The 24,924-nt window shown below is 55.0% G+C and overlaps 29 non-coding genes across 29 annotated transcripts; 24 read left to right on the top strand and 5 right to left on the bottom strand.

Moving 5' to 3' along the window:
* Positions 1–152: 152 nt before the first annotated feature.
* On the top strand, positions 153–269 carry LOC148634740 (U5 spliceosomal RNA). Its single transcript, XR_015933312.1, has one exon. It is a non-coding gene; the product is annotated as a U5 spliceosomal RNA (small nuclear RNA).
* A 391-nt stretch (positions 270–660) lies between these two features.
* On the top strand, positions 661–777 carry LOC148634739 (U5 spliceosomal RNA). Its single transcript, XR_015933356.1, has one exon. It is a non-coding gene; the product is annotated as a U5 spliceosomal RNA (small nuclear RNA).
* Positions 778–1,168: 391 nt separating this feature from the next.
* LOC148634738 (U5 spliceosomal RNA) lies at positions 1,169–1,285 on the top strand. The gene has a single exon (XR_015933367.1). It is a non-coding gene; the product is annotated as a U5 spliceosomal RNA (small nuclear RNA).
* A 391-nt stretch (positions 1,286–1,676) lies between these two features.
* LOC148634737 (U5 spliceosomal RNA) lies at positions 1,677–1,790 on the top strand. Its single transcript, XR_015933361.1, has one exon. It is a non-coding gene; the product is annotated as a U5 spliceosomal RNA (small nuclear RNA).
* A 394-nt stretch (positions 1,791–2,184) lies between these two features.
* LOC148634736 (U5 spliceosomal RNA) lies at positions 2,185–2,301 on the top strand. The gene has a single exon (XR_015933347.1). It is a non-coding gene; the product is annotated as a U5 spliceosomal RNA (small nuclear RNA).
* Positions 2,302–2,692: 391 nt separating this feature from the next.
* LOC148634735 (U5 spliceosomal RNA) lies at positions 2,693–2,809 on the top strand. The gene has a single exon (XR_015933343.1). It is a non-coding gene; the product is annotated as a U5 spliceosomal RNA (small nuclear RNA).
* A 391-nt stretch (positions 2,810–3,200) lies between these two features.
* On the top strand, positions 3,201–3,317 carry LOC148634734 (U5 spliceosomal RNA). The gene has a single exon (XR_015933305.1). It is a non-coding gene; the product is annotated as a U5 spliceosomal RNA (small nuclear RNA).
* Positions 3,318–3,708: 391 nt separating this feature from the next.
* LOC148634733 (U5 spliceosomal RNA) lies at positions 3,709–3,825 on the top strand. The gene has a single exon (XR_015933303.1). It is a non-coding gene; the product is annotated as a U5 spliceosomal RNA (small nuclear RNA).
* Positions 3,826–4,215: 390 nt separating this feature from the next.
* Positions 4,216–4,332, top strand: LOC148634732 (U5 spliceosomal RNA). Its single transcript, XR_015933375.1, has one exon. It is a non-coding gene; the product is annotated as a U5 spliceosomal RNA (small nuclear RNA).
* Positions 4,333–4,723: 391 nt separating this feature from the next.
* LOC148634731 (U5 spliceosomal RNA) lies at positions 4,724–4,840 on the top strand. The gene has a single exon (XR_015933372.1). It is a non-coding gene; the product is annotated as a U5 spliceosomal RNA (small nuclear RNA).
* Positions 4,841–5,231: 391 nt separating this feature from the next.
* Positions 5,232–5,348, top strand: LOC148634730 (U5 spliceosomal RNA). Its single transcript, XR_015933374.1, has one exon. It is a non-coding gene; the product is annotated as a U5 spliceosomal RNA (small nuclear RNA).
* Positions 5,349–5,739: 391 nt separating this feature from the next.
* On the top strand, positions 5,740–5,856 carry LOC148634729 (U5 spliceosomal RNA). Its single transcript, XR_015933364.1, has one exon. It is a non-coding gene; the product is annotated as a U5 spliceosomal RNA (small nuclear RNA).
* A 391-nt stretch (positions 5,857–6,247) lies between these two features.
* Positions 6,248–6,364, top strand: LOC148634728 (U5 spliceosomal RNA). Its single transcript, XR_015933318.1, has one exon. It is a non-coding gene; the product is annotated as a U5 spliceosomal RNA (small nuclear RNA).
* A 391-nt stretch (positions 6,365–6,755) lies between these two features.
* LOC148634727 (U5 spliceosomal RNA) lies at positions 6,756–6,872 on the top strand. The gene has a single exon (XR_015933302.1). It is a non-coding gene; the product is annotated as a U5 spliceosomal RNA (small nuclear RNA).
* Positions 6,873–7,263: 391 nt separating this feature from the next.
* Positions 7,264–7,380, top strand: LOC148634726 (U5 spliceosomal RNA). Its single transcript, XR_015933371.1, has one exon. It is a non-coding gene; the product is annotated as a U5 spliceosomal RNA (small nuclear RNA).
* Positions 7,381–7,771: 391 nt separating this feature from the next.
* LOC148634725 (U5 spliceosomal RNA) lies at positions 7,772–7,888 on the top strand. Its single transcript, XR_015933373.1, has one exon. It is a non-coding gene; the product is annotated as a U5 spliceosomal RNA (small nuclear RNA).
* Positions 7,889–8,279: 391 nt separating this feature from the next.
* LOC148634724 (U5 spliceosomal RNA) lies at positions 8,280–8,396 on the top strand. Its single transcript, XR_015933363.1, has one exon. It is a non-coding gene; the product is annotated as a U5 spliceosomal RNA (small nuclear RNA).
* Positions 8,397–8,787: 391 nt separating this feature from the next.
* LOC148634723 (U5 spliceosomal RNA) lies at positions 8,788–8,904 on the top strand. Its single transcript, XR_015933301.1, has one exon. It is a non-coding gene; the product is annotated as a U5 spliceosomal RNA (small nuclear RNA).
* Positions 8,905–9,295: 391 nt separating this feature from the next.
* LOC148634722 (U5 spliceosomal RNA) lies at positions 9,296–9,412 on the top strand. Its single transcript, XR_015933354.1, has one exon. It is a non-coding gene; the product is annotated as a U5 spliceosomal RNA (small nuclear RNA).
* A 391-nt stretch (positions 9,413–9,803) lies between these two features.
* On the top strand, positions 9,804–9,920 carry LOC148634721 (U5 spliceosomal RNA). The gene has a single exon (XR_015933351.1). It is a non-coding gene; the product is annotated as a U5 spliceosomal RNA (small nuclear RNA).
* Positions 9,921–10,443: 523 nt separating this feature from the next.
* Positions 10,444–10,560, bottom strand: LOC148634720 (U5 spliceosomal RNA). The gene has a single exon (XR_015933332.1). It is a non-coding gene; the product is annotated as a U5 spliceosomal RNA (small nuclear RNA).
* Positions 10,561–10,758: 198 nt separating this feature from the next.
* Positions 10,759–10,875, top strand: LOC148634719 (U5 spliceosomal RNA). Its single transcript, XR_015933362.1, has one exon. It is a non-coding gene; the product is annotated as a U5 spliceosomal RNA (small nuclear RNA).
* A 750-nt stretch (positions 10,876–11,625) lies between these two features.
* LOC148634718 (U4 spliceosomal RNA) lies at positions 11,626–11,767 on the bottom strand. The gene has a single exon (XR_015933459.1). It is a non-coding gene; the product is annotated as a U4 spliceosomal RNA (small nuclear RNA).
* Positions 11,768–11,997: 230 nt separating this feature from the next.
* Positions 11,998–12,114, bottom strand: LOC148634717 (U5 spliceosomal RNA). The gene has a single exon (XR_015933366.1). It is a non-coding gene; the product is annotated as a U5 spliceosomal RNA (small nuclear RNA).
* A 5,262-nt stretch (positions 12,115–17,376) lies between these two features.
* On the top strand, positions 17,377–17,546 carry LOC148634716 (U1 spliceosomal RNA). The gene has a single exon (XR_015933473.1). It is a non-coding gene; the product is annotated as a U1 spliceosomal RNA (small nuclear RNA).
* A 639-nt stretch (positions 17,547–18,185) lies between these two features.
* Positions 18,186–18,304, bottom strand: LOC148634715 (5S ribosomal RNA). The gene has a single exon (XR_015933284.1). It is a non-coding gene; the product is annotated as a 5S ribosomal RNA (ribosomal RNA).
* Positions 18,305–20,110: 1,806 nt separating this feature from the next.
* LOC148634714 (U1 spliceosomal RNA) lies at positions 20,111–20,274 on the top strand. Its single transcript, XR_015933460.1, has one exon. It is a non-coding gene; the product is annotated as a U1 spliceosomal RNA (small nuclear RNA).
* Positions 20,275–23,119: 2,845 nt separating this feature from the next.
* On the top strand, positions 23,120–23,283 carry LOC148634713 (U1 spliceosomal RNA). The gene has a single exon (XR_015933279.1). It is a non-coding gene; the product is annotated as a U1 spliceosomal RNA (small nuclear RNA).
* Positions 23,284–23,919: 636 nt separating this feature from the next.
* Positions 23,920–24,038, bottom strand: LOC148634712 (5S ribosomal RNA). Its single transcript, XR_015933289.1, has one exon. It is a non-coding gene; the product is annotated as a 5S ribosomal RNA (ribosomal RNA).
* Positions 24,039–24,924: the final 886 nt, after the last annotated feature.

Below are 24,924 nucleotides of genomic sequence, written 5' to 3'. Positions count from 1 at the left end.
TTCGGCACGCTCGCAAGCCGTGAGCCGCAGGCGATGAGCCCGGAGCTGAACGGGCCCCACTGGCTCGTTTGTAAGGCCAGGTGTATTGCCAACCACGACCGGCAGGGCAGAGGCTTTGAAGGTGGCCTGGGCTCCTGCAGCTGTGCAGCCACGCACTCTGGTTTCTCTTCATCTCGTACAAATCTTTCGCCTTTTACTAAAGATTTCCGTGGAGAGGAGCATGAACGAGTTCCATGCAATTTTTGTGCTTCCCTGCCTTCGGGTGGGGCGCAGCCTGGCTGGTCAAAGAGAGAAAACAAAAACGCTCGCAATCGGTCTTGTTATGGCGATTGTGGCAGTCTGCTCCGCGAGTCCTCGGTCTCCGGCCGTCTGATTGGCGCTCTTTTCTTTGGGGGTTGGGAAGAGTCCGGCCGCAGGGGATCTTGGGACCTCGCTTTGCATAGCGGCTTCCCAGAGTGCGTCGTTTCCGGCACAGTGTGGCCGGGTGTTTTCCGAGTTATCGCACGGATTGGTCACGCTCGCAAGCCGTGAGCCGCAGGCGATGAGCCCGGAGCTGAACGGGCCCCACTGGCTCGTTTGTAAGGCCAGGTGTATTGCCAACCACGACCGGCAGGGCAGAGGCCTTGAAGGCGGCCTGGGCTCCTGCAGCTGTGCAACCACGCACTCTGGTTTCTCTTCATCTCATACAAATCTTTCGCCTTTTACTAAAGATTTCTGTGGAGAGGAGCATGAATGAGTTCCATGCAATTTTTGTGCTTCCCTGCCTTCGGGTGGGGCGCAGCCTGGCTGGTCAAAGAGAGAAAACAAAAACGCTCGCAATCGGTCTTGTTATGGCGATTGTGGCAGTCTGCTCCGCGAGTTCTCGGTCTCCGGCCGTCTGATTGGCGCTCTTTTCTTTGGGGGTTGGGAAGTGTCCGGCTGCAGGGGATCTTGGGACCTCGCTTTGCATAGCGGCTTCCCAGAGTGCGTCGTTTCCGGCACAGTGTGGCCGGGTGTTTTCCGAGTTATCGCACGGATTGGTCACGCTCGCAAGCCGTGAGCCGCAGGCGATGAGCCCGGAGCTGAACGGGCCCCACTGGCTAGTTTGTAAGGCCAGGTGCATTGCCAACCACGACCGGCAGCGCAGAGGCTTTGAAGGCGGCCTGGGCTCCTGCAGCTGTGCAGCCACGCACTCTGGTTTCTCTTCATCTCGTACAAATCTTTCGCCTTTTACTAAAAATTTCCGTGGAGAGGAGCATGAATGCGTTCCATGCAATTTTTGTGCTTCCCTGCCTTCGGGTGGGGCGCAGCCTGGCTGGTCAAAGAGAGAAAACAAAAACGCCCGCAATCGGTCTTGTTATGGCGATTGTGGCAGTCTGCTCCACGAGTCCACGGTCTCCGGCCGTCTGATTGGCGCTCTTTTCTTTGGGGGGCGGGAAGTGTCCGGCCGCAGGGGATCTTGGGACCTCGCTTTGCATAGCGGCTTCCCAGAGTGCGTCGTTTCCGGCACAGTGTGGCCGGGTGTTTTCCGAGTTATCGCACGGATTCGGCACGCTCGCAAGCCGTGAGCCGCAGGCGATGAGCCCGGAGCTGAACGGGCCCCACTGGCTCGTTTGTAAGGCCAGGTGTATTGCCAACCACGACCGGCAGGGCAGAGGCTTTGAAGGTGGCCTGGGCTCCTGCAGCTGTGCAGCTACGCACTCTGGTTTCTCTTCATCTCGTACAAATCTTTCGCCTTTTACTAAGGATTTCCGTGGAGAGGAGCATGAACGAGTTCCATGCAATTTTTGTGCTTCCCTGCCTTCGGGTGGGTCGCAGCCTGGCTGGTCAAAGAGAGAAAACAAAAACGCTCGCAATCGGTCTTGTTATGGCGATTGTGGCAGTCTGCTCCGCGAGTTCTCGGTCTCCGGCCGTCTGATTGGCGCTCTTTTCTTTGGGGGTTGGGAAGTGTCCGGCCGCAGGGGATCTTGGGACCTCGCTTTGCATAGCGGCTTCCCAGAGTGCGTCGTTTCCGGCACAGTGTGGCCGGGTGTTTTCCGAGTTATCGCACGGATTGGTCACGCTCGCAAGCCGTGAGCCGCAGGCGATGAGCCCGGAGCTGAACGGGCCCCACTGGCTAGTTTGTAAGGCCAGGTGCATTGCCAACCACGACCGGCAGCGCAGAGGCTTTGAAGGCGGCCTGGGCTCCTGTAGCTGTGCAGCCACGCACTCTGGTTTCTCTTCATCTCGTACAAATCTTTCGCCTTTTACTAAAGATTTCCGTGGAGAGGAGCATGAATGAATTCCATGCAATTTTTGTGCTTCCCTGCCTTCGGGTGGGGCGCAGCCTGGCTGGTCAAAGAGAGAAAACAAAAACGCCCGCAATCGGTCTTGTTATGGCGATTGTGGCAGTCTGCTCCGCGAGTCCACGGTCTCCGGCCGTCTGATTGGCGCTCTTTTCTTTGGGGGTTGGGAAGTGTCCGGCCGCAGGGGATCTTGGGACCTCGCTTTGCATAGCGGCTTCCCAGAGTGCGTCGTTTCCGGCACAGTGTGGCTGGGTGTTTTCCGAGTTATCGCACGGATTGGGCACGCTCGCAAGCCGTGAGCCGCAGGCGATGAGCCCGGAGCTGAACGGGCCCCACTGGCTCGTTTGTAAGGCCAGGTGTATTGCCAACCACGACCGGCAGGGCAGAGGCCTTGAAGGCGGCCTGGGCTCCTGCAGCTGTGCAGCCACGCACTCTGGTTTCTCTTCATCTCGTACAAATCTTTTGCCTTTTACTAAAGATTTCCGTGCAGAGAAGCATGAATGAGTTCCATGCAATTTTTGCGCTTCCCTGCCTTCGGGTGGGGCGCAGCCTGGCTGGTCAAAGAGAGAAAACAAAAACGCTCGCAATCGGTCTTGTTATGGCGATTGTGGCAGTCTGCTCCGCGAGTCCTCGGTCTCCGGCCGTCTAATTGGCGCTCTTTTCTTTGGGGGTTGGGAAGTGTCCGGCTGCAGGGGATCTTGGGACCTCGCTTTGCATAGCGGCTTCCCAGAGTGCGTCGTTTCCGGCACAGTGTGGCCGGGTGTTTTCCGAGTTATCGCACGGATTGGTCACGCTCGCAAGCCGTGAGCTGCAGGCGATGAGCCCGGAGCTGAACGGGCCCCACTGGCTAGTTTGTAAGGCCAGGTGCATTGCCAACCACGACCGGCAGCGCAGAGGCTTTGAAGGCGGCCTGGGCTCCTGTAGCTGTGCAGCCACGCACTCTGGTTTCTCTTCATCTCGTACAAATCTTTCGCCTTTTACTAAAGATTTCCGTGGAGAGGAGCATGAATGAGTTCCATGCAATTTTTGTGCTTCCCTGCCTTCGGGTGGGGCGCAGCCTGGCTGGTCAAAGAGAGAAAACAAAAACGCCCGCAATCGGTCTTGTTATGGCGATTGTGGCAGTCTGCACCGCGAGTCCACGGTCTCCGGCCGTCTGATTGGCGCTCTTTTCTTTGGGGGTTGGGAAGTGTCCGGCCGCAGGGGATCTTGGGACCTCGCTTTGCATAGCGGCTTCCCAGAGTGCGTCGTTTCCGGCACAGTGTGGCTGGGTGTTTTCCGAGTTATCGCACGGATTGGTCACGCTCGCAAGCCGTGAGCCGCAGGCGATGAGCCCGGAGCTGAACGGGCCCCACTGGCTAGTTTGTAAGGCCAGGTGCATTGCCAACCACGACCGGCAGCGCAGAGGCTTTGAAGGCGGCCTGGGCTCCTGTAGCTGTGCAGCCACGCACTCTGGTTTCTCTTCATCTCGTACAAATCTTTCGCCTTTTACTAAAGATTTCCGTGGAGAGGAGCATGAATGAGTTCCATGCAATTTTTGTGCTTCCCTGCCTTCGGGTGGGGCGCAGCCTGGCTGGTCAAAGAGAGAAAACAAAAACGCCCGCAATCGGTCTTGTTATGGCGATTGTGGCAGTCTGCACCGCGAGTCCACGGTCTCCGGCGTCTGATTGGCGCTCTTTTCTTTGGGGGGCGGGAAGTGTCCGGCCGCAGGGGATCTTGGGACCTCGCTTTGCAAAGCGGCTTCCCAGAGTGCGTCGTTTCCGGCACAGTGTGGCCGGGTGTTTTCCGAGTTATCGCACGGATTGGGCACGCTCGCAAGCCGTGAGCCGCAGGCGATGAGCCCGGAGCTGAACGGGCCCCACTGGCTCGTTTGTAAGGCCAGGTGTATTGCCAACCACGACCGGCAGGGCAGAGGCCTTGAAGGCGGCCTGGGCTCCTGCAGCTGTGCAGCCACGCACTCTGGTTTCTCTTCATCTCGTACGAATTTTTTGCTTTTTACTAAAGATTTCCGTGGAGAGGAGCATGAATGAGTTCCATGCAATTTTTGTGCTTCCCTGCCTTCGGGTGGGGCGCAGCCTGGCTGGTCAAAGAGAGAAAACAAAAACGCTCGCAATCGGTCTTGTTATGGCGATTGTGGCAGTCTGCTCCGCGAGTCCTCGGTCTCCGGCCGTCTGATTGGCGCTCTTTTCTTTGGGGGTTGGGAAGTGTCCGGCTGCAGGGGATCTTGGGACCTCGCTTTGCATAGCGGCTTCCCAGAGTGCGTCGTTTCCGGCACAGTGTGGCCGGGTGTTTTCCGAGTTATCGCACGGATTCGGCACGCTCGCAAGCCGTGAGCCGCAGGCGGTGAGCCCGGAGCTGAACGGGCCCCACTGGCTCGTTTGTAAGGCCAGGTGTATTGCCAACCACGACCGGCAGGGCAGAGGCTTTGAAGGCGGCCTGGGCTCCTGCAGCTGTGCAGCCACGCACTCTGGTTTCTTTTCATCTCGTACAAATCTTTCGCCTTTTACTAAAGATTTCCGTGGCGAGGAGCATGAATGCGTTCCATGCAATTTTTGTGCTTCCCTGCCTTCGGGTGGGGCGCAGCCTGGCTGGTCAAAGAGAGAAAACAAAAACGCCCGCAATCGGTCTTGTTATGTCGATTGTGGCAGTCTGCTCCGCGAGTCCACGGTCTCCGGCCGTCTGATTGGCGCTCTTTTCTTTGGGGGGTGGGAAGTGTCCGGCCGCAGGGGATCTTGGGACCTCGCTTTTCATAGCGGCTTCCCAGAGTGCGTCGTTTCCGGCACAGTGTGGCCGGGTGTTTTCCGAGTTATCGCACGGATTGGGCACGCTCGCAAGCCGTGAGCCGCAGGCGATGAGCCCGGAGCTGAACGGGCCCCACTGGCTCGTTTGTAAGGCCAGGTGTATTGCCAACCACGACCGGCAGGGCAGAGGCCTTGAAGGCGGCCTGGGCTCCTGCAGCTATGCAGCCACGCACTCTGGTTTCTCTTCATCTCGTACAAATTTTTCGCCTTTTACTAAAGATTTCCATGGAGAGGAGCATGAATGCGTTCCATGCAATTTTTGTGCTTCCCTGCCTTCGGGTGGGGCGCAGCCTGGCTGGTCAAAGAGAGAAAACAAAAACGCCCGCAATCGGTCTTGTTATGGCGATTGTGGCAGTCTGCTCCGCGAGTCCTCGGTCTCCGGCCGTCTGATTGGCGCTCTTTTCTTTGGGGGTTGGGAAGTGTCCGGCTGCAGGGGATCTTGGGACCTCGCTTTGCATAGCGGCTTCCCAGAGTGCGTCGTTTCCGGCACAGTGTGGCCGGGTGTTTTCCGAGTTATCGCACGGATTGGTCACGCTCGCAAGCCGTGAGCCGCAGGCGATGAGCCCGGAGCTGAACGGGCCCCACTGGCTAGTTTGTAAGGCCAGGTGCATTGCCAACCACGACCGGTAGCGCAGAGGCTTTGAAGGCGGCCTGGGCTCCTGCAGCTGTGCAGCCACGCACTCTGGTTTCTCTTCATCTCGTACAAATCTTTCGCCTTTTACTAAAAATTTCCGTGGAGAGGAGCATGAATGCGTTCCATGCAATTTTTGTGCTTCCCTGCCTTTGGGTGGGGCGCAGCCTGGCTGGTCAAAGAGAGAAAACAAAAACGCCCGCAATCGGTCTTGTTATGGCGATTGTGGCAGTCTACTCCGCGAGTCCACGGTCTCCGGCCGTCTGATTGGCGCTCTTTTCTTTGGGGGGCGGGAAGTGTCCGGCCGCAGGGGATCTTGGGACCTCGCTTTGCATAGCGGCTTCCCAGAGTGCGTCGTTTCCGGCACAGTGTGGCCGGGTGTTTTCCGAGTTATCGCACGGATTCGGCACGCTCGCAAGCCGTGAGCCGCAGGCGATGAGCCCGGAGCTGAACGGGCCCCACTGGCTCGTTTGTAAGGCCAGGTGCATTGCCAACCACGACCGGCAGCGCAGAGGCTTTGAAGGCGGCCTGGGCTCCTGTAGCTGTGCAGCCACGCACTCTGGTTTCTCTTCATCTCGTACAAATCTTTCGCCTTTTACTAAAGATTTCCGTGGAGAGGAGCATGAATGAGTTCCATGCAATTTTTGTGCTTCTCTGCCTTCGGGTGGGGCGCAGCCTGGCTGGTCAAAGAGAGAAAACAAAAACGCCCGCAATCGGTCTTGTTATGGCGATTGTGGCAGTCTGCACCGCGAGTCCACGGTCTCCGGCCGTCTGATTGGCGCTCTTTTCTTTGGGGGTTGGGAAGTGTCCGGCCGCAGGGGATCTTGGGACCTCGCTTTGCATAGCGGCTTCCCAGAGTGCGTCGTTTCCGGCACAGTGTGGCTGGGTGTTTTCCGAGTTATCGCACGGATTGGTCACGCTCGCAAGCCGTGAGCCGCAGGCGATGAGCCCGGAGCTGAACGGGCCCCACTGGCTAGTTTGTAAGGCCAGGTGCATTGCCAACCACGACCGGCAGCGCAGAGGCTTTGAAGGCGGCCTGGGCTCCTGTAGCTGTGCAGCCACGCACTCTGGTTTCTCTTCATCTCGTACAAATCTTTCGCCTTTTACTAAAGATTTCCGTGGAGAGGAGCATGAATGAGTTCCATGCAATTTTTGTGCTTCCCTGCCTTCGGGTGGGGCGCAGCCTGGCTGGTCAAAGAGAGAAAACAAAAACGCTCGCAATCGGTCTTGTTATGGCGATTGTGGCAGTCTGCTCCGCGAGTCCTCGGTCTCCGGCCGTCTGATTGGCGCTCTTTTCTTTGGGGGTTGGGAAGTGTCCGGCTGCAGGGGATCTTGGGACCTCGCTTTGCATAGCGGCTTCCCAGAGTGCGTCGTTTCCGGCACAGTGTGGCCGGGTGTTTTCCGAGTTATCGCACGGATTCGGCACGCTCGCAAGCCGTGAGCCGCAGGCGGTGAGCCCGGAGCTGAACGGGCCCCACTGGCTCGTTTGTAAGGCCAGGTGTATTGCCAACCACGACCGGCAGGGCAGAGGCTTTGAAGGCGGCCTGGGCTCCTGCAGCTGTGCAGCCACGCACTCTGGTTTCTTTTCATCTCGTACAAATCTTTCGCCTTTTACTAAAGATTTCCGTGGCGAGGAGCATGAATGCGTTCCATGCAATTTTTGTGCTTCCCTGCCTTCGGGTGGGGCGCAGCCTGGCTGGTCAAAGAGAGAAAACAAAAACGCCCGCAATCGGTCTTGTTATGTCGATTGTGGCAGTCTGCTCCGCGAGTCCACGGTCTCCGGCCGTCTGATTGGCGCTCTTTTCTTTGGGGGGTGGGAAGTGTCCGGCCGCAGGGGATCTTGGGACCTCGCTTTTCATAGCGGCTTCCCAGAGTGCGTCGTTTCCGGCACAGTGTGGCCGGGTGTTTTCCGAGTTATCGCACGGATTGGGCACGCTCGCAAGCCGTGAGCCGCAGGCGATGAGCCCGGAGCTGAACGGGCCCCACTGGCTCGTTTGTAAGGCCAGGTGTATTGCCAACCACGACCGGCAGGGCAGAGGCCTTGAAGGCGGCCTGGGCTCCTGCAGCTATGCAGCCACGCACTCTGGTTTCTCTTCATCTCGTACAAATTTTTCGCCTTTTACTAAAGATTTCCATGGAGAGGAGCATGAATGCGTTCCATGCAATTTTTGTGCTTCCCTGCCTTCGGGTGGGGCGCAGCCTGGCTGGTCAAAGAGAGAAAACAAAAACGCCCGCAATCGGTCTTGTTATGGCGATTGTGGCAGTCTGCTCCGCGAGTCCTCGGTCTCCGGCCGTCTGATTGGCGCTCTTTTCTTTGGGGGTTGGGAAGTGTCCGGCTGCAGGGGATCTTGGGACCTCGCTTTGCATAGCGGCTTCCCAGAGTGCGTCGTTTCCGGCACAGTGTGGCCGGGTGTTTTCCGAGTTATCGCACGGATTGGTCACGCTCGCAAGCCGTGAGCCGCAGGCGATGAGCCCGGAGCTGAACGGGCCCCACTGGCTAGTTTGTAAGGCCAGGTGCATTGCCAACCACGACCGGTAGCGCAGAGGCTTTGAAGGCGGCCTGGGCTCCTGCAGCTGTGCAGCCACGCACTCTGGTTTCTCTTCATCTCGTACAAATCTTTCGCCTTTTACTAAAAATTTCCGTGGAGAGGAGCATGAATGCGTTCCATGCAATTTTTGTGCTTCCCTGCCTTTGGGTGGGGCGCAGCCTGGCTGGTCAAAGAGAGAAAACAAAAACGCCCGCAATCGGTCTTGTTATGGCGATTGTGGCAGTCTGCACCGCGAGTCCACGGTCTCCGGCCGTCTGATTGGCGCTCTTTTCTTTGGGGGTTGGGAAGTGTCCGGCCGCAGGGGATCTTGGGACCTCGCTTTGCATAGCGGCTTCCCACAGTGCGTCGTTTCCGGCACAGTGTGGCTGGGTGTTTTCCGAGTTATCGCACGGATTGGTCACGCTCGCAAGCCGTGAGCCGCAGGCGATGAGCCCGGAGCTGAACGGGCCCCACTGGCTAGTTTGTAAGGCCAGGTGCATTGCCAACCACGACCGGCAGCGCAGAGGCTTTGAAGGCGGCCTGGGCTCCTGTAGCTGTGCAGCCACGCACTCTGGTTTCTCTTCATCTCGTACAAATCTTTCGCCTTTTACTAAAGATTTCCGTGGAGAGGAGCATGAATGAGTTCCATGCAATTTTTGTGCTTCCCTGCCTTCGGGTGGGGCGCAGCCTGGCTGGTCAAAGAGAGAAAACAAAAACGCCCGCAATAGGTCTTGTTATGGCGATTGTGGCAGTCTGCACCGCGAGTCCACGGTCTCCGGCCGTCTGATTGGCGCTCTTTTCTTTGGGGGGCGGGAAGTGTCCGGCCGCAGGGGATCTTGGGACCTCGCTTTGCAAAGCGGCTTCCCAGAGTGCGTCGTTTCCGGCACAGTGTGGCCGGGTGTTTTCCGAGTTATCGCACGGATTGGGCACGCTCGCAAGCCGTGAGCCGCAGGCGATGAGCCCGGAGCTGAACGGGCCCCACTGGCTCGTTTGTAAGGCCAGGTGTATTGCCAACCACGACCGGCAGGGCAGAGGCCTTGAAGGCGGCCTGGGCTCCTGCAGCTGTGCAGCCACGCACTCTGGTTTCTCTTCATCTCGTACAAATTTTTCGCTTTTTACTAAAGATTTCCGTGGAGAGGAGCATGAATGAGTTCCATGCAATTTTTGTGCTTCCCTGCCTTCGGGTGGGGCGCAGCCTGGCTGGTCAAAGAGAGAAAACAAAAACGCTCGCAATCGGTCTTGTTATGGCGATTGTGGCAGTCTGCTCCGCGAGTCCTCGGTCTCCGGCCGTCTGATTGGCGCTCTTTTCTTTGGGGGCTGGGAAGTGTCCGGCCGCAGGGGATCTTGGGACCTCGCTTTGCATAGCGGCTTCCCAGAGTGCGTCGTTTCCGGCACAGTGTGGCCGTGTGTTTTCCGAGTTATCGCACGGATTCGGCACGCTCGCAAGCTGTGAGCCGCAGGCGGTGAGCCCGGAGCTGAACGGGCCCCACTGGCTCGTTTGTAAGGCCAGGTGTATTGCCAACCACGACCGGCAGGGCAGAGGCTTTGAAGGCGGCCTGGGCTCCTGCAGCTGTGCAGCCACGCACTCTGGTTTCTTTTCATCTCGTACAAATCTTTCGCCTTTTACTAAAGATTTCCGTGGAGAGGAGCATGAATGCGTTCCATGCAATTTTTGTGCTTCCCTGCCTTCGGGTGGGGCGCAGCCTGGCTGGTCAAAGAGAGAAAACAAAAACGCCCGCAATCGGTCTTGTTATGTCGATTGTGGCAGTCTGCTCCGCGAGTCCACGGTCTCCGGCCGTCTGATTGGCGCTCTTTTCTTTGGGGGGTGGGAAGTGTCCGGCCGCAGGGGATCTTGGGACCTCGCTTTTCATAGCGGCTTCCCAGAGTGCGTCGTTTCCGGCACAGTGTGGCCGGGTGTAGCCAGTGGGGCCCGTTCAGCTCCGGGCTCATCGCCTGCGGCTCACGGCTTGCGAGCGTGACCAATCCGTGCGATAACTCGGAAAACACCCGGCCACACTGTGCCGGAAACGACGCACTCTGGGAAGCCGCTATGCAAAGCGAGGTCCCAAGATCCCCTGCAGCCGGACACTTCCCAACCCCCAAAGAAAAGAGCGCCAATCAGACGGCCGGAGACCGAGGACTCGCGGAGCAGACTGCCACAATCGCCATAACAAGACCGATTGCGAGCGTTTTTGTTTTCTCTCTTTGACCAGCCAGGCTGCGCCCCACCCGAAGGCAGGGAAGCACAAAAATTGCATGGAACTCGTTCATGCTCCTCTCCACGGAAATCTTTAGTAAAAGGCGAAAGATTTGTACGAGATGAAGAAAAACCAGAGTGCGTGGCTGCACAGCTGCAGGAGCCCAGGCCACCTTCAAAGCCTCTGCCCTGCCGGTCGTGGTTGGCAATACACCTGGCCTTACAAACGAGCCAGTGGGGCCCGTTCAGCTCCGGGCTCATCGCCTGCGGCTCACGGCTTGCGAGCGTGCCGAATCCGTGCGATAACTCGGAAAACACCCGGCCACACTGTGCCGGAAACGCACTCTGGTTTCTCTTCATCTCGTACAAATCTTTCGCCTTTTACTAAAGATTTCCATGGAGAGGAGCATGAATGCGTTCCATGCAATTTTTGTGCTTCCCTGCCTTCGGGTGGGGCGCAGCCTGGCTGGTCAAAGAGAGAAAACAAAACCGCCCGCAATCGGTCTTGTTATGGCGATTGTGGCAGTCTGCTCCGCGAGTCCACGGTCTCCGGCCGTCTGATTGGCGCTCTTTTCTTTGGGGGGCGGGAAGTGTCCGGCCGCAGGGGATCTTGGGACCTCGCTTTGCATAGCGGCTTCCCAGAGTGCGTCGTTTCCGGCACAGTGTGGCCGGGTGTTTTCCGAGTTATCGCACGGATTGGGCACGCTCGCAAGCCGTGAGCCGCAGGCGATGAGCCCCGAGCTGAACGGGCCCCACTGGCTCGTTTGTAAGATCTGCGGCAGATCGTGTAAAGACGTTCAACTTTGTAACTACTGCATGCACAGGAAGCAGAATAAATTCCTCTTTCAAACTGTCAAAGGTTTGCTTTGCGAACGCTGCAGGACATCGCACAATCTGTTTTGAACGGGGACAAACGATTTCTTATGAGGCGCAGTAAGTACAGACGTTTAAAAAGCTCCACTCATGCCGACGATGCAGCATGAAGAAGCGCAACCTAACGTTTGACAGACAAAAGCCTGGCGCCGCTACGAGCAATATGAAATCAAACTGACAGCACACAGCGTTTCGCGCTGACTCAAAAGTGATCTCGACAGACGCTGCATAACGCTGAAAGAGCTAAAGAGTGTTTCTGTTGAGACGTAACAAGCTTGTTTCTTTCTACCATGATGTTACCATGACAAAATCTGTCTTTAAACACCTTGCTCAGTCTCTGACGAGACTGTCAAGAATTGCTTTCGCTAATTGTATTGCAAACCGGCGGAAGCGGGGTATTGGGAAAAGTTTTCAACTAGCAATAATCGCGCATCGGCTAAACCTCAAAGGCTACGATACTGCCACTGCGCAAAGCTGACGGTTGCCAGGCAACCGCGTGGATCCTATGGAAATCGTTATCAATCGTCTCATGGCATGTCGTTGCTGTAACGCTTCATATTTGCGGCCGGACACTTCCCGCCCCCCAAAGAAAAGAGCGCCAGTCAGACAGGCGGAGACCGAGGACTGGCAGAGCAGACAGCCACAGTCGCCATAACAAGACCGATTGCGGGCGTTTTTGTTTTCTCTCTATGACCAGCCAGGCTGCGCCCCACCCGAAGGCAGGGAAGCACAAAAATTGCATGGAACGCATTCATGCTCCTCTCCACGGAAATTTTTAGTAAAAGGCGAAAGATTTGTACGAGATGAAGAGAAACCAGAGTGCGTGGCTGCACAGCTGCAGGAGCCCAGGCTGCCTTCAAGGCCTCTGCCCTGCCGGTCGTGGTTGGCAATGCACCTGGCCTTACAAACGAGCCAGTGGGGCCCGTTCAGCTCCGGGCTCATCGCCTGCGGCTCTCGGCTTACCTGGCAGGGGAGATACCTTGATCAGCCTGTAGTTGGAGTAGTTGGATTGTTTTCTTGTTTTGTGGAAGCAGTGTTTGTTTTGCAGTTTGAGATGGCAACCTTTGGATCCCGCAAGAATGCTGTACATTTTGAGCTTTTGGATGACCTCTTCATGGATCGTATGCAGTTCAGCAGAAAAGTGTTACAGAAGGAACTTGGCTTTGAACCTCGGCACTTGGATTTCATCTTTGCTCTCCCAGGTCAGAAAGCATTTGAGGTTGTATTTGCTACCTATCCTCTGTTTGAACAATGCGTGGATGTCTTTGAGGCAAAAAGAGGGAAAGTTCCTGCACTTGAGAAGATCAACTTGCAGCCTCTGACACAGAGAGAGAGGAAAACGGTGCATGTTGTTATGTTCTCGGAACTGGCAAAGACGGAGGACATTCACATCTGGCTTAACCAGTACTGCACCGTCCACCATGGAACTGAGGTTAGAGATGTTGACGGTATAAAAACAGGAGCAAGGAAATTCGAGGTTCGCTTACTACCGGACAATGTAAATGGAGGCTTAAGGCACCTGCCCTCTACAATCCGGCTGGGCGCCTGCAATGGCTATGTTTTTTATGTGGGACAACCAAAGGTGTGTCGGCGCTGTGGTGCTGTGGGACACCTGGCATCGTCCTGCACTGTGAAATGCTGCAAGACCTGTGGCAAACAGGGACATTTAGCCTCTGACTGTTCAATGCTGCCAAAGTGCAATTTATGTGGCTCGGAAGGACACGTTTTTAAGAACTGCCCTCACGCCTACGCCAATAAACTCAAAATGAGAAAGGATGAGGCAGTGCTTGTTTCAGCCAAACCGGCCCGAAAAGCCAAAGCAAACAACAAGTCAAACAAAGAACCCTTGTTGGACAAAGAGTCTCAGCCTCCAGCCAGGATCAGTCCTGCTGTGGCTCCGGGGCCGGTGGAAGAGAAATCCACTACGCTCCCACAACCGCAGACTGCACCAGACAAGCACGAGGGTTTGAAAACCCCCGAGAACAGCGAGGACCCCTCCCCCACTCCTGCTCCTCAGAACGAGGGCCAGTGTGGGGCCCCCCGGTGGAGCGGGTCCAGCGACGATACCCAGGATTCAGCGGAGCTGCTTTTCTCAGACTCTGCAAGTGCTACAGATGCCCTCCTCTCCTCCATCCAGTCCGTCACGGAGGATCTGCAACAGCTGGTGGGTGAGGGGGAAGAGGAGACTGGTGCATCGGCTGCACCCCTTTCCCCTCAGTGCTCCCAGGAGCTGGACTTGAGGAAAAGGAAAAATGACTCTGTTTTCTCCCCGAGCGAGGAGGAAGGAGAGCATGGCGATGGGGACAGCTGGAACCCCTCCACCCCTCTTTCTACCCCCTTCCTTGAAATGGACTCCGTGAACGCTTTTACTGCTGCCACCCTGATGAAGGCTCATTCAGAGGATGGCTGGCAGGAAATTGGTAAGAAGAAAAAGAAAGAGAAGGTAACAGGTGAGACCGAAGAGAAATGTGTTTTGTAAAGACTGGTTCCACTTTCTTATGTAAAATGGCTCTAAACATAATTTCTCTTAACACCAGAGGTATCAATGACAGAGTTAAATGCCAGTGTGTCTTTGATTACCTCCAGCAGAGAGAGGGAGATGTGTTGATGTTGCAGGAGTGTGCTTTAGCCTATCAAGAGAGGTATAAAAGCTTTAAAGATAGGTGGGATAAAGGGCCTTCTGTTTGGTCAGGGGACAATAACAACAGAGCCTCTGGCGTGGCCATTCTTTTCAAAGGATGGGCTTTCAAATTGAAAAGTATTCAGAGGGTCATAGATGGCAGGTTGCTGTGTGTGGATGTGGAATGGGGGACCGTTAACCTGCGGCTAATCAATGTGTATTGTCCTACTGACGTGGGAGGAAGGGTGGAGCTACTCAAGGCACTCTCTCCCCTATTGTTAAGTAGCACAGACGTGATAGTGGGAGGGGATTTTAATTGTATCTTAGAGCACACAGACAGGCAGTCTAGCTCTCCGATAAAATTGGATTCCAGCTCACTGGCCCTGCAAAACTTTGTTCAAGACTTTAAACTCTCAGACACATATAGATGTATATATCCCACAACAGCAGGATATACATGGTCAGGGAGGAATAGCAGCTCCAGAATTGACTATTGCTTTGTCTCAGAGAGAGTGAAAGTTGTTGGGGTCACTCTTCAGCCTGTCTTCTTCTCAGATCATCAGGCTTTAGGGTGTAGAGTGGAACTCCAGGGCGGGACTGTCTTTGGCCCAGGCCTCTGGAAACTCAACACAAAGCTGCTAGAGAACGAGGGGGTAGTATCCCGCTACAAGGAGAAACTATCACAGTGGCTGTCCTTGCAGTGTCTGTACGGGTCAGTAGGAGAGTGGTGGGAGGAGGTGAAGATGAGGACAAAGGCATTTTTCATGGCTGAGGGAAGGAAGGCTGCTGCCAGACGGAGAGGAGTGCTAGCCAGGAAACAGAGGCAGCTGCAGCGTCTCTACACGATGCTGCACAGTGGCTTCGATGTGCTCGAGGATATCACCCTTTTAAAAAAGGACATCCGGAGCATAGCCGAAGAAAGTAGTCGAGGAGTGCTGTTAAGAGGCAGAGTGCAGTTCTTGGAAGAAAATGAGAAGTGTACTCGCTTCTTTTTCAGGAAAGTGGTAGGCTCCAAGTCTGTCATGGAAAGTGTAGTTGATGAGGAGGGACGAGAGAGAACAGAGCCGAGTGCTATCCTCTCCTGCACCGAGGCCTTCTACTCAAGACTGTACAGCTCTACAGAGCTAAAGGATGAAGAAATTCATTTTTTTACCTCAAAGCTAGAAAACGTTTTGAGTGAAGAAGATAGGGAAGTACTTGAGAGGGATTTGACAGTAGAAGAGCTGAGACAGGCGATGGAGAGCTTACAGAAGGGGAAAACTCCAGGTGCTGACGGGCTCCCTAAAGAATTTTATTGCACCTTTTGGGATCTGCTTCAGGATCCGCTACTGCTCCTATTCGAGGAAAGCTATAAGACAGAATTGCTGCCTGACTCCTTAAGGGAAGGCACTATCTCTCTCTTGTTTAAGAAAGGAGCAAAAAATGACATAAAGAACTGGAGACCCTCAGCCTGTTAGGCTTGGACACTAAGATCCTGTCCAAAGCCCTTTTCCTGCACCTACAAAATGTAGTGGCCTCACTGGTAGGGAAAGAACAGACTTGTGGGATAGCAGGACGCCTGATGAGCGACAACCTGGCCTTGTTGAGGGATGTCTGTCTGTACTCTGAGGATCGCTCCCTCCCTCTTTGCATTTTAGGTGTAGACCTAGAAAAGGCCTTTGACCGCCTAAACCGGCAGTACTTAACATCGGGACTTGAGCACATGAAGTTTGGCCCCATCATGAGAAAGTGGATTAACCTGCTGTACACAGGTAGCAACAGCAGAGTCATGGTTAATGGGAATAGATCACGCCCCTTTGAAGTCTGTTCAGGGGTGAGGCAGGGCTGCCCATTATCCCCCTTGTTATGCGTTTTGGCTATGGAGCCCTTAGCCTGTGCCTTGCGCCAGGATCAGGCCATTAATGGGATACCAGTGCCTGGAAGTGGGGGAGGAGAGGTAAAGACATCTCTATACATGGATGACGTCACCCTGCTCCTCTCTGACAATGCCTCAATTAGCAGAGCTCTGCAGTGCTGTGATCGTTTCTCTTTGGCTTCCTCCGCAAAAATTAACAAATCTAAGAGTGAGATTTTTTATCAGAACTGGAGGGAGCCAAAAGAAGGACATGATCTCAGGCTGCAAGAGAAGAGAATTAAGGTCCTGGGGGTGTATTTTGGAGAAGAGATGGGAACAGTAAATTGGCAGAACAAATTGCCAATCTTAAACAAAAAACTGATGCAATGGAAGAACCGAGACCTCACCATGACAGGGAAGGTGCTGGTCATCAAAGCCGAGCTCTTGCCTGTCTTGAATTTTCTGGCTTCTACCTTCCCAATCCCACAACGTGTTGCGGCGGTGATGAGGAGATTGATGTTTCAATTTCTATGGGGTGGGAAGCAGGAAAGACTCAGAAGGGAAATAATGTACAAGCCGCTACCCTCAGGGGGGAAGTCTGTCCCAGATATTGCTACGAAGCTGCTGTGCATTTTCCTGGCCTCTGTGCTGAGAGGCTTTGCAACAGCACCTGCAGCGCGTACCTGGACTTATTTTTCCAGGCTCTGGGTAGGTAGGGAGGTGTTCAGAGTGTGGGGTGTCAGACCCAAGCTGGACGTCCAACTCTCTGACACATGCCCTGCAATTTATGGGACAGTTAAAAGTTTTCTAAGATCTCACCCAATTGGCCATATTCCCCTCCGAGATGTCAGGGTCCAAAAACTGGAAGATTTCGTTGCACCCCAGAACAATAGGCAGACCCATGTGGGCATTTTAACATCAGCCCAAACAAGGAAGGTGTGGAAACACACATCCTCTAAGTTTCTGTGCAACATTCACAGAGATTTAGCCTGGAGTGTCGTCCACCAGTGCTTACCGGTACGAACTTTCTTGTACCGTAGGGGCCTCACCCCCAGCCCTCGCTGCGTTAGGGTGGGCTGCGGCGAGGAGGAGACTGTATCCCATCTCCTGTGGTCCTGCTTTTTTGCAAAGGCCTTCTGGGCACAGTTTGAAGATTGGTTGCAGGCTCTCTCGTCCCAATTTACCCTGACTGCTGCTTTCGTCATATACGGCATCTCTCCTGTCAAACTTCCTCCTGACGTGTTTGACAGGATCTGGGCCGTGGTGAACAGTGGGAAAGATGCCCTGTGGAGAGTGAGGAACATGGGGCTGTTCAAAGGCATCAAGATTCCAGTCAAGGCTGCAGGTAGCCTGGCCTTGTTCATCACCTGAGAGAAATCTATTACCTCAGAGATCTGTGGAGAGAAGGGAGGGAGGAAGCAGAAAATCTGTGGGAAATAGAGAGCATAGGTCAATATCTCAAGAAACTGTGAAAAACATTATCAAGTTTAAGTAAAGAATGTGATTTGCACCAGAAAAAAAGAAAATTGTTGCTATGTAACTGTTACCGTGTCAAAATGTAATGAGATGTGATCATATATACTTTTTTAAGTATGTATATTAATGTAAAGCTTTCTGATTTGTGATGTCCTGTATTTTTTTGTGAAAAGAAAATAAAGTTCTTAAAAATCGAAATCGGTTCACCCAGGGCGAGGCTCGGCCATTGCACTCCGGCTGTGCTGACCCCTGCGAATTCCCCAAATGTGGGAATCTCGACTGCATAATTTCTGGTAGTGGGGGACTGCGTTCGCGCTCTCCCCTGATGTGCTTGGTCCAAAATCAGATACGGGAGGGTTAGGACACCACGAGCTGCGTGGCTGCGGAAGGATCCCGGTTCGAAAGGAGTCGACGCCGCTGCTGGTTCTCGGTGGCTTTTAGTTAGGGGTCCGGAGAAGCATCTCAAGCTAGTTCCACTACTCCTTCCGGACGTTCATTCCCTTTTCAAAGTCAGTCGTTTTGCTGTAGTCTGCGTTCTTTAGGCTGATTATCGAGGTTAGCCTTTATTTGGTCATGGGGGGCCTCGGTACTGTATGCTGAGTCTAAAGACAGTTTCACCCGTTTTCTGATTGCTCGGTTCTGTAGGTTCTGTACCAGACATGTCAAACAGTGAATTGCTGTACCTCTATTGTATCCGTGCTCAATGAATGAAATCAGTAACAAATGAATATATGTCTAGTTATACGAAAAACAAGTGGTTTATCGACTTGTCTTCATTTGCAGATTTAGAGGCAGCTTCGATATTCGTTTTACAAACGGGTTTTTTTTTTTAATACTGGTCACACACATGCCACAGCAACAAAACATCTCTAGAGATGAGGCTATAGATCACCTTTCCATCCTGCAGGTTTTCCTCCCAAAGCCTACGGAACCAACGGCGACCCCTGCTGGCTGGGAGAGCAAAAGCTTACAGCACCTGGTATTCCCAGGCGGTCTCCCATCCAAGTACTAACCAGGCCCGACCCTGCTTAGCTTCCAAGATCAGACAAGATCAGGCGTGTTCAGGGTGGTGTGGCCGTAAGCGAAAACCCAAGCGCCTGACTCGCTACTTGAAGCTGTGTGTGGCGGGGGCTCCGTGCCCCCCGAGCGGGACTGAAGGATCGTTCGTGTGCAACTCTTTGGAAAGGAGCTGCTTTCCAAATCGCATTGCGTGCCTGGATGTTGGCGAATGCGCTCCCTTGTGTTGGCTCGTCCCGCACTGGAGGAGGACAAACAATCTGCACGGAGGAGCACCAGGCAAGTCTTCGCCAGACAAAAACCTCCAGTGCACAGCACTCTGGAAACATTTCAGGGCTGTCGCGTGTTTATTTCAGCACGTAAAGCGCACCGGTCCAACACGTCGGCCGGGCGCGCGGCGCCTCCGCCCTCTTGTGGCCTTGCGGCGTCAGAGCAAGAGGCTCCTTCTCGCTGCCCTTCCGCTGTGTTGCAGGGCCCCGAGAGGGAACCCGGAGCGCGCACTTTGTGGGGGGCGGGGGACCGCGTTCGCGCTCTGCCCCCGGTCTCTTGCGCGAGTACTAAATCTCACGGACAGGGGGGCCTCGTCATTGATTGTTACAGGTGAGACGGGGATTAGGAGGAGACCCTGACTGATGGGTAAAGGGGAGCACTAACACCAGTGGGACACCCCCGGCGTCTCTTTTTGAGAGACGCCCTGGGGTTTCCTAATGGCCAAGGAGGGTCGGGACCTTGGTTTGACGCCTCCCCCGAAGGACGGCGCCTGTTTGTGCAGCAGAGTGTCGCCATCAGGAGGCTGGGGCGTAAGAGAGCCACACAGCCCGCAGGGTGAGCGCTCCCTACTGGTCCCAGTCACACCTCTTGCAGGAGCAGCAGCAACCGGAGCTTTTCCAGGGGGGAATCTCCCATCCGGGTGCCGGCCAGGCTCACACCTGCTGGACTGCCCCGGGGGTGAGCCCAGTCGAGAGTCGCAGGGCCAGATCTAGTCACCGGGGAGAAACGATACAATTGAAGGATTGCTCGGCTCTCGGCACTTGAAAAGACCGACAAATGTCTCGTTCCCGCTGGAGCTGAATGTACCCGCATGTGTGGTGTCGTCTTCTTCCCCCGCCCCGCTGTGTTTGCTGTATTGTCTCTGAAGCCGGCCCCCCCGAGACGAGACGGGCTGTTCCTGTGACCCAATTAACACTTTACAGGTGCCATTCCCCGGCATTGTGGCCATTGTCGGTGCTCACATGCGATAAGATAAGGCGGAGGAGAGCGGGGCATGCCCAGCGGCAGACATTCAAGGAGGGGGCAGTGCGAGGTGAGGTGAGGTGCGACACGCCGGAGCCCCGACGCAGCTAATGCGGAGCACTTGTTGGACTGGCATCGAAAGGACGTGTGCGCACGGAGCGAGCCTTCCCTGCGGCGGAGCGCGGGAACTTTCTCCCCCCCTCCCGCTGCAGGAGTTGTGTGCGCTGCAGCGGTGCCGAGAGAAAAGCACAGAAGGCAGCAGGCTCTGGAGAGCAGGTAAGAGACGGAGCCTTGTGGGCAGGCGAGCAGGCCCATTTTTTGGAAATTGCTGAAAAGGTTTGTTCGGTGTGTGGCAGGCGCACGTCGCGAGCTTGCGTGGTGATCTGCCGGTCTGGAGTTATGCAAATGAGGCGAATTGCATCCCGGGACATGCTGCGAATGCGCAACGGCGACTGCAGATGTGTAGGAAACGGCGCGCTCGTTTTCTCGTTTTGCCCACACTTTTGAGTGTTAGTGTGGCGTGTGAGTGTGTGAAAGAGTGGGCCCAGCAGGAGGCGGTGGCGTGCGGGGCGAGGAGGTGGCCTAGGCTGCGCGATTTGTGCTGTGGGTGCGGGCCGCTTGCAGGGGCCTGTTTAACTCATACTTACCTGGCAGGGGAGATACCTTGATCAAGAAGGAGGTTCACCCAGAGCGAGGCTCGGCCATTGCACTCCGGCTGTGATGACCCCTGCGAATTCCCCAAATGTGGGAATCTCGACTGCATAATTTCTGGTAGTGGGGGACTGCGTTCGCGCTCTCCCCTGATGTGCTTGGTCCAAAATCAGATACGGGAGGGTTAGGACACCACGAGCTGCGTGGCTGCGGAAGGATCCCGGTTCGACAGGAGTGGACGCCGCTGCTGGTTCTCGCTGGCTTTTAGTTAGGGGTCCGGAGAAGCATCTCAAGCTAGTTCCACTACTCCTTCCGGACGTTCATTCCCTTTTCAAAGTCAGTCGTTTTGCTGTAGTCTGCGTTCTTTAGGCTGATTATCGAGGTTAGCCTTTATTTGGTCATGGGGGGCCTCGGTACTGTATGCTGAGTCTAAAGACAGTTTCACCCATTTTCTGATTGCTCGGTTCTGTACCACTGCAGACATGTCAAACAGTGAATGGCTGTACCTCTATTGTATCCGTGCTCAATGAATGAAATCGGTAACAAATGAATATATGTCTAGTTATACGAAAAACGAGTGGTTTATCGACTCATCTTCATTTGCAGATTTAGAGGCAGCTTCGATATTCGTTTTACAGACGGGTTTTTTTTTTTGAATATGGGTCACACACATGCCACAGCAACAAAACATCTCTAGAGATGAGGCTATAGATCACCTTTCCATCCTGCAGGTTTTCCTCCCAAAGCCTACGGCACCAACGGCGACCCCTGCTGGCCGGGAGAGCAAAAGCTTACAGCACCTGGTATTCCCAGGCAGTCTCCCATCCAAGTACTAATCGCGCTCTGCCCCCGGTCTCTTGCGCGAGTACTAAATCTCACGGACAGGGGGGCCTCGTCATTGATTGTTACAGGTGAGACGGGGATTAGGAGGAGACCCCGACTGATGGGTAAAGGGGAGCACTAACACCAGAGGGACACCCCCAGCGTCTCTTTTTGAGAGACGCCCTGGGGTTTCCTAATGGCCAAAGAGGGTCGGGACCTCGGTTTGACGCCTCCCCTGAAGGACGGCGCCTGTTTGTGCAGCAGAGTGTCGCCATCAGGAGGCTGGGGCGTAAGAGAGCCACACAGCCCGCAGGGTGAGCGCTCCCTACTGGTCCCAGTCACACCTCTTGCAGGAGCAGCAGCAACCGGAGCTTTTCCGGGGTGGAATCTCCCATCCGGGTGCCGACCAGGCTCACACCTGCTGGGCTGCCCTGGGGGTGAAGGATCGTTCGTGTGCAACTCTTTGGAAAGGAGCTGCTTTCCAAATCGCATTGCGTGCCTGGATGTTGGCGAATGCGCTCCCTTGTGTTGGCTCGTCCCGCACTGGAGGAGGACAAACAATCTGCACGGAGGAGCACCAGGCAAGTCTTCACCAGACAAAAACCTCCAGTGCACAGCACTCTGGAAACATTTCGGGGCTTTCGCGTGTTTATTTCAGCACGTAAAGCGCACCGGTCCAACACGTCGGCCGGGCGCGCGGCGCCTCCGCCCTCTTGTGGCCTTGCGGCGTCAGAGCAAGAGGCTCCTTCTCGCTGCCCTTCCGCTGTGTTGCAGGGCCCCGAGAGGGAACCCGGAGCGCGCACTTTGTGGGGGGCGGGTGACCGCGTTCGCGCTCTGCCCCCGGTCTCTTGCGCGAGTACTAAATCTCACGGACAGGGGGGCCTCGTCATTGATTGTTACAGGTGAGACGGGGATTAGGAGGAGACCCCGACTGATGGGTAAAGGGGAGCACTAACACCAGAGGGACACCCCCGGCGTCTCTTTTTGAGAGACGCCCTGGGGTTTCCTAATGGCCAAGGAGGGTCGGGACCTCGGTTTGACGCCTCCCCCGAAGGACGGCGCCTGTTTGTGCAGCAGAATGTCGCCATCAGGAGGCTGGGGCGTAAGAGAGCCACACAGCCCGCAGGGTGAGCGCTCCCTACTGGTCCCAGTCACACCTCTTGCAGGAGCAGCAGCAACCGGAGCTTTTCCGGGGTGGAATCTCCCATCCGGGTGCCGGCCAGGCTCACACCTGCTGGGCTGCCCCGGGGGTGAGCCCAGTCGAGAGTCGCAGGGCCAGATCTAGTCACCGGGGAGAAACGATACAAGTGAAGGATTGCTCGGCTCTCGGCACTTGAAAAGACCGACAAATGTCTCGTTCCCGCCGGAGCTGAATGTACCCGCATGTGTGGTGTCGTCTTCTTCCCCCGCCCCGCTGTGTTTGCTGTATTGTCTCTGAAGCCGGCCCCCCCGAGACGAGATGGGCTGTTCCTGTGCCCCAATTAACACTTTACAGGTGCCATTCCCCGGCATTGTGGCCATTGTCGGTGCTCACACGCGATAAGATAAGGCGGAGGAGAGCGGGGCATGCCCAGCGGCAGACATTCAAGGAGGGGGCAGTGCGAGGTGAGGTGAGGTGCGACACGCCGGAGCCCCGACGCAGCTAATGCGGAGCACTTGTTGGACTGGCATCGAAAGGACGTGAGCGCACGGAGCGAGCCTTCCCTGCGGCGGAGCGCGGGAACTTTCTCCCCCCCTCCCGCTGCAGGAGTTGTGTGCACTGCAGCGGTGCCGAGAGAAAAGCACAGAAGGCAGCAGGCTCTGGAGAGCAGGTAAGAGACGGAGCCTTGTGGGCAGGCGAGCAGGCCTGTTTTTTGGAAATTGCTGAAAAGGTTTGTTCGGTGTGTGGCAGGCGCACGTCGCGAGCTTGCGTGGCGATCTGCCGGTCTGGAGTCATGCAAATGAGGCCGAATTGCATCCCGGGACATGCTGCGAATGCGCAACGGCGACTGCAGATGTGTAGGAAACGGCACGCTCGTTTTCTCGTTTTGCCCACACTTTTGAGTGTTAGTGTGGCGTGTGAGTGTGTGAAAGAGTGGGCCCAGCAGGAGGCGGTGGCGTGCGGGGCGAGGAGGTGGCCTAGGCTGCGCGATTTGTGCTGTGGGTGCGGGCCGCTTGCAGGGGCCTGTTTAACTTATACTTACCTGGCAGGGGAGAAACCTTGATCAAGAAGGAGGTTCACCCAGGGCGAGGCTCGGCCATTGCACTCCGGCTGTGCTGACCCCTGCGAATTCCCCAAATGTGGGAATCTCGACTGCATAATTTCTGGTAGTGGGGGACTGCGTTCGCGCTCTCCCCTGATGTGCTTGGTCCAAAATCAGATACGGGAGGGTTAGGACACCACGAGCTGCGTGGCTGCGGAAGGATCCCGGTTCGACAGGAGTGGACGCCGCTGCTGGTTCTCGCTGGCTTTTAGTTAGGGGTCCGGAGAAGCATCTCAAGCTAGTTCCACTACTCCTTCCGGACGTTCATTCCCTTTTCAAAGTCAGTCGTTTTGCTGTAGTCTGCGTTCTTTAGGCTGATTATCGAGGTTAGCCTTTATTTGGTCATGGGGGGCCTCGGTACTGTATGCTGAGTCTAAAGACAGTTTCACCCGTTTTCTGATTGCTCGGTTCTGTACCAGTGCAGACATGTCAAACAGTGAATGGCTGTACCTCTATTGTATCCGTGCTCAATGAATGAAATCGGTAACAAATGAATATATGTCTAGTTATACGAAAAACGAGTGGTTTATCGACTCATCTTCATTTGCAGATTTAGAGGCAGCTTCGATATTCGTTTTACAGACGGGTTTTTTTTTTTGAATATGGGTCACACACATGCCACAGCAACAAAACATCTCTAGAGATGAGGCTATAGATCACCTTTCCATCCTGCAGGTTTTCCTCCCAAAGCCTATGGCACCAACAGCGACCCCTGCTGGCCGGGAGAGCAAAAGCTTACAGCACCTGGTATTCCCAGGCAGTCTCCCATCCAAGTACTAACCAGGACCGACGCTGCTTAGCTTCCGAGATCAGACGAGATCGGGCGTGTTCAGGGTGGTGTGGCCGTAAGCAAAAGCCCTGGCGCCTGACTCGCTACTTGAAGCTGTGTGTGGCGGGGGTTCCGTGCCCCCCGAGCGGGACTGAAGGATCGTTCGTGTGCAACTCTTTGGAAAGGAGCTGCTTTCCAAATCGCATTGCGTGCCTGGATGTTGGCGAATGCGCTCCCTTGTGTTGGCTCGTCCCGCACTGGAGGAGGACAAACAATCTGCACGGAAGAGCACCAGGCAAGTCTTCAGTGCACAGCACTCTGGAAACATTTCGGGGCTGTCGCGTGTTTATTTCAGCACGTAAAGCGCACCGGTCCAACATATCGGCCGGGCGCGCGGCGCCTCCGCCCTGTTGCTGCCCCTGCAGCTTCTTCACTTTTCCCTTTAGTTGCCATCGATTTTTTTGTAGTGCTATACATATACGATTGAGGTATCTTAGAGTTCTCCTTCGAAGACCCAGCACTCTCTTTTCTTTTCCCAGTGTTACTCATATCGGACTTTTTAAACCTAAAAAAAAATCGTTTTTTTTTCTTTCAATTATAACTGAAGTTTAAACAACTAGTGTTAAGTCCTTATTTTTCTGTAGTCAAAAAAAGCAAAAATTAACATTCAGGTCATGAAAAACTCAAAAAAACTCCCCAACCACTAAACTTTACCTCCCACCTGAGCGCCATCTTGAACGCCCCTACCACCAGAGAATGCTCACGATTTCGGAAGCTGCCTCCGGGACGTGCTGATTCCACACATCCTGAATAAATCATGATATTGTTAGTTGCTGTAGCTAGACGTTCAAATGAGTTTCATGGCCAGATGGACTGTTTCCTCCAGCGGTATAATAATGCAGTGAGACAGCACGATGCCTGCAAGACTATTTCACGCTAAACGCCACAGATTGTGTTTGTCCGTTCGT

The sequence above is a fragment of the Lepisosteus platostomus genome, unplaced genomic scaffold (assembly GCF_059453375.1).
Source record: "Lepisosteus platostomus isolate fLepPlt1 unplaced genomic scaffold, fLepPlt1.hap1 Scaffold_30_H1, whole genome shotgun sequence".
Classification (NCBI taxonomy): domain Eukaryota; kingdom Metazoa; phylum Chordata; class Actinopteri; order Semionotiformes; family Lepisosteidae; genus Lepisosteus; species Lepisosteus platostomus.
The sequence above is the reverse complement of the archived record's forward strand: the minus strand, read 5'-3'. Positions and strand labels throughout refer to the sequence as shown.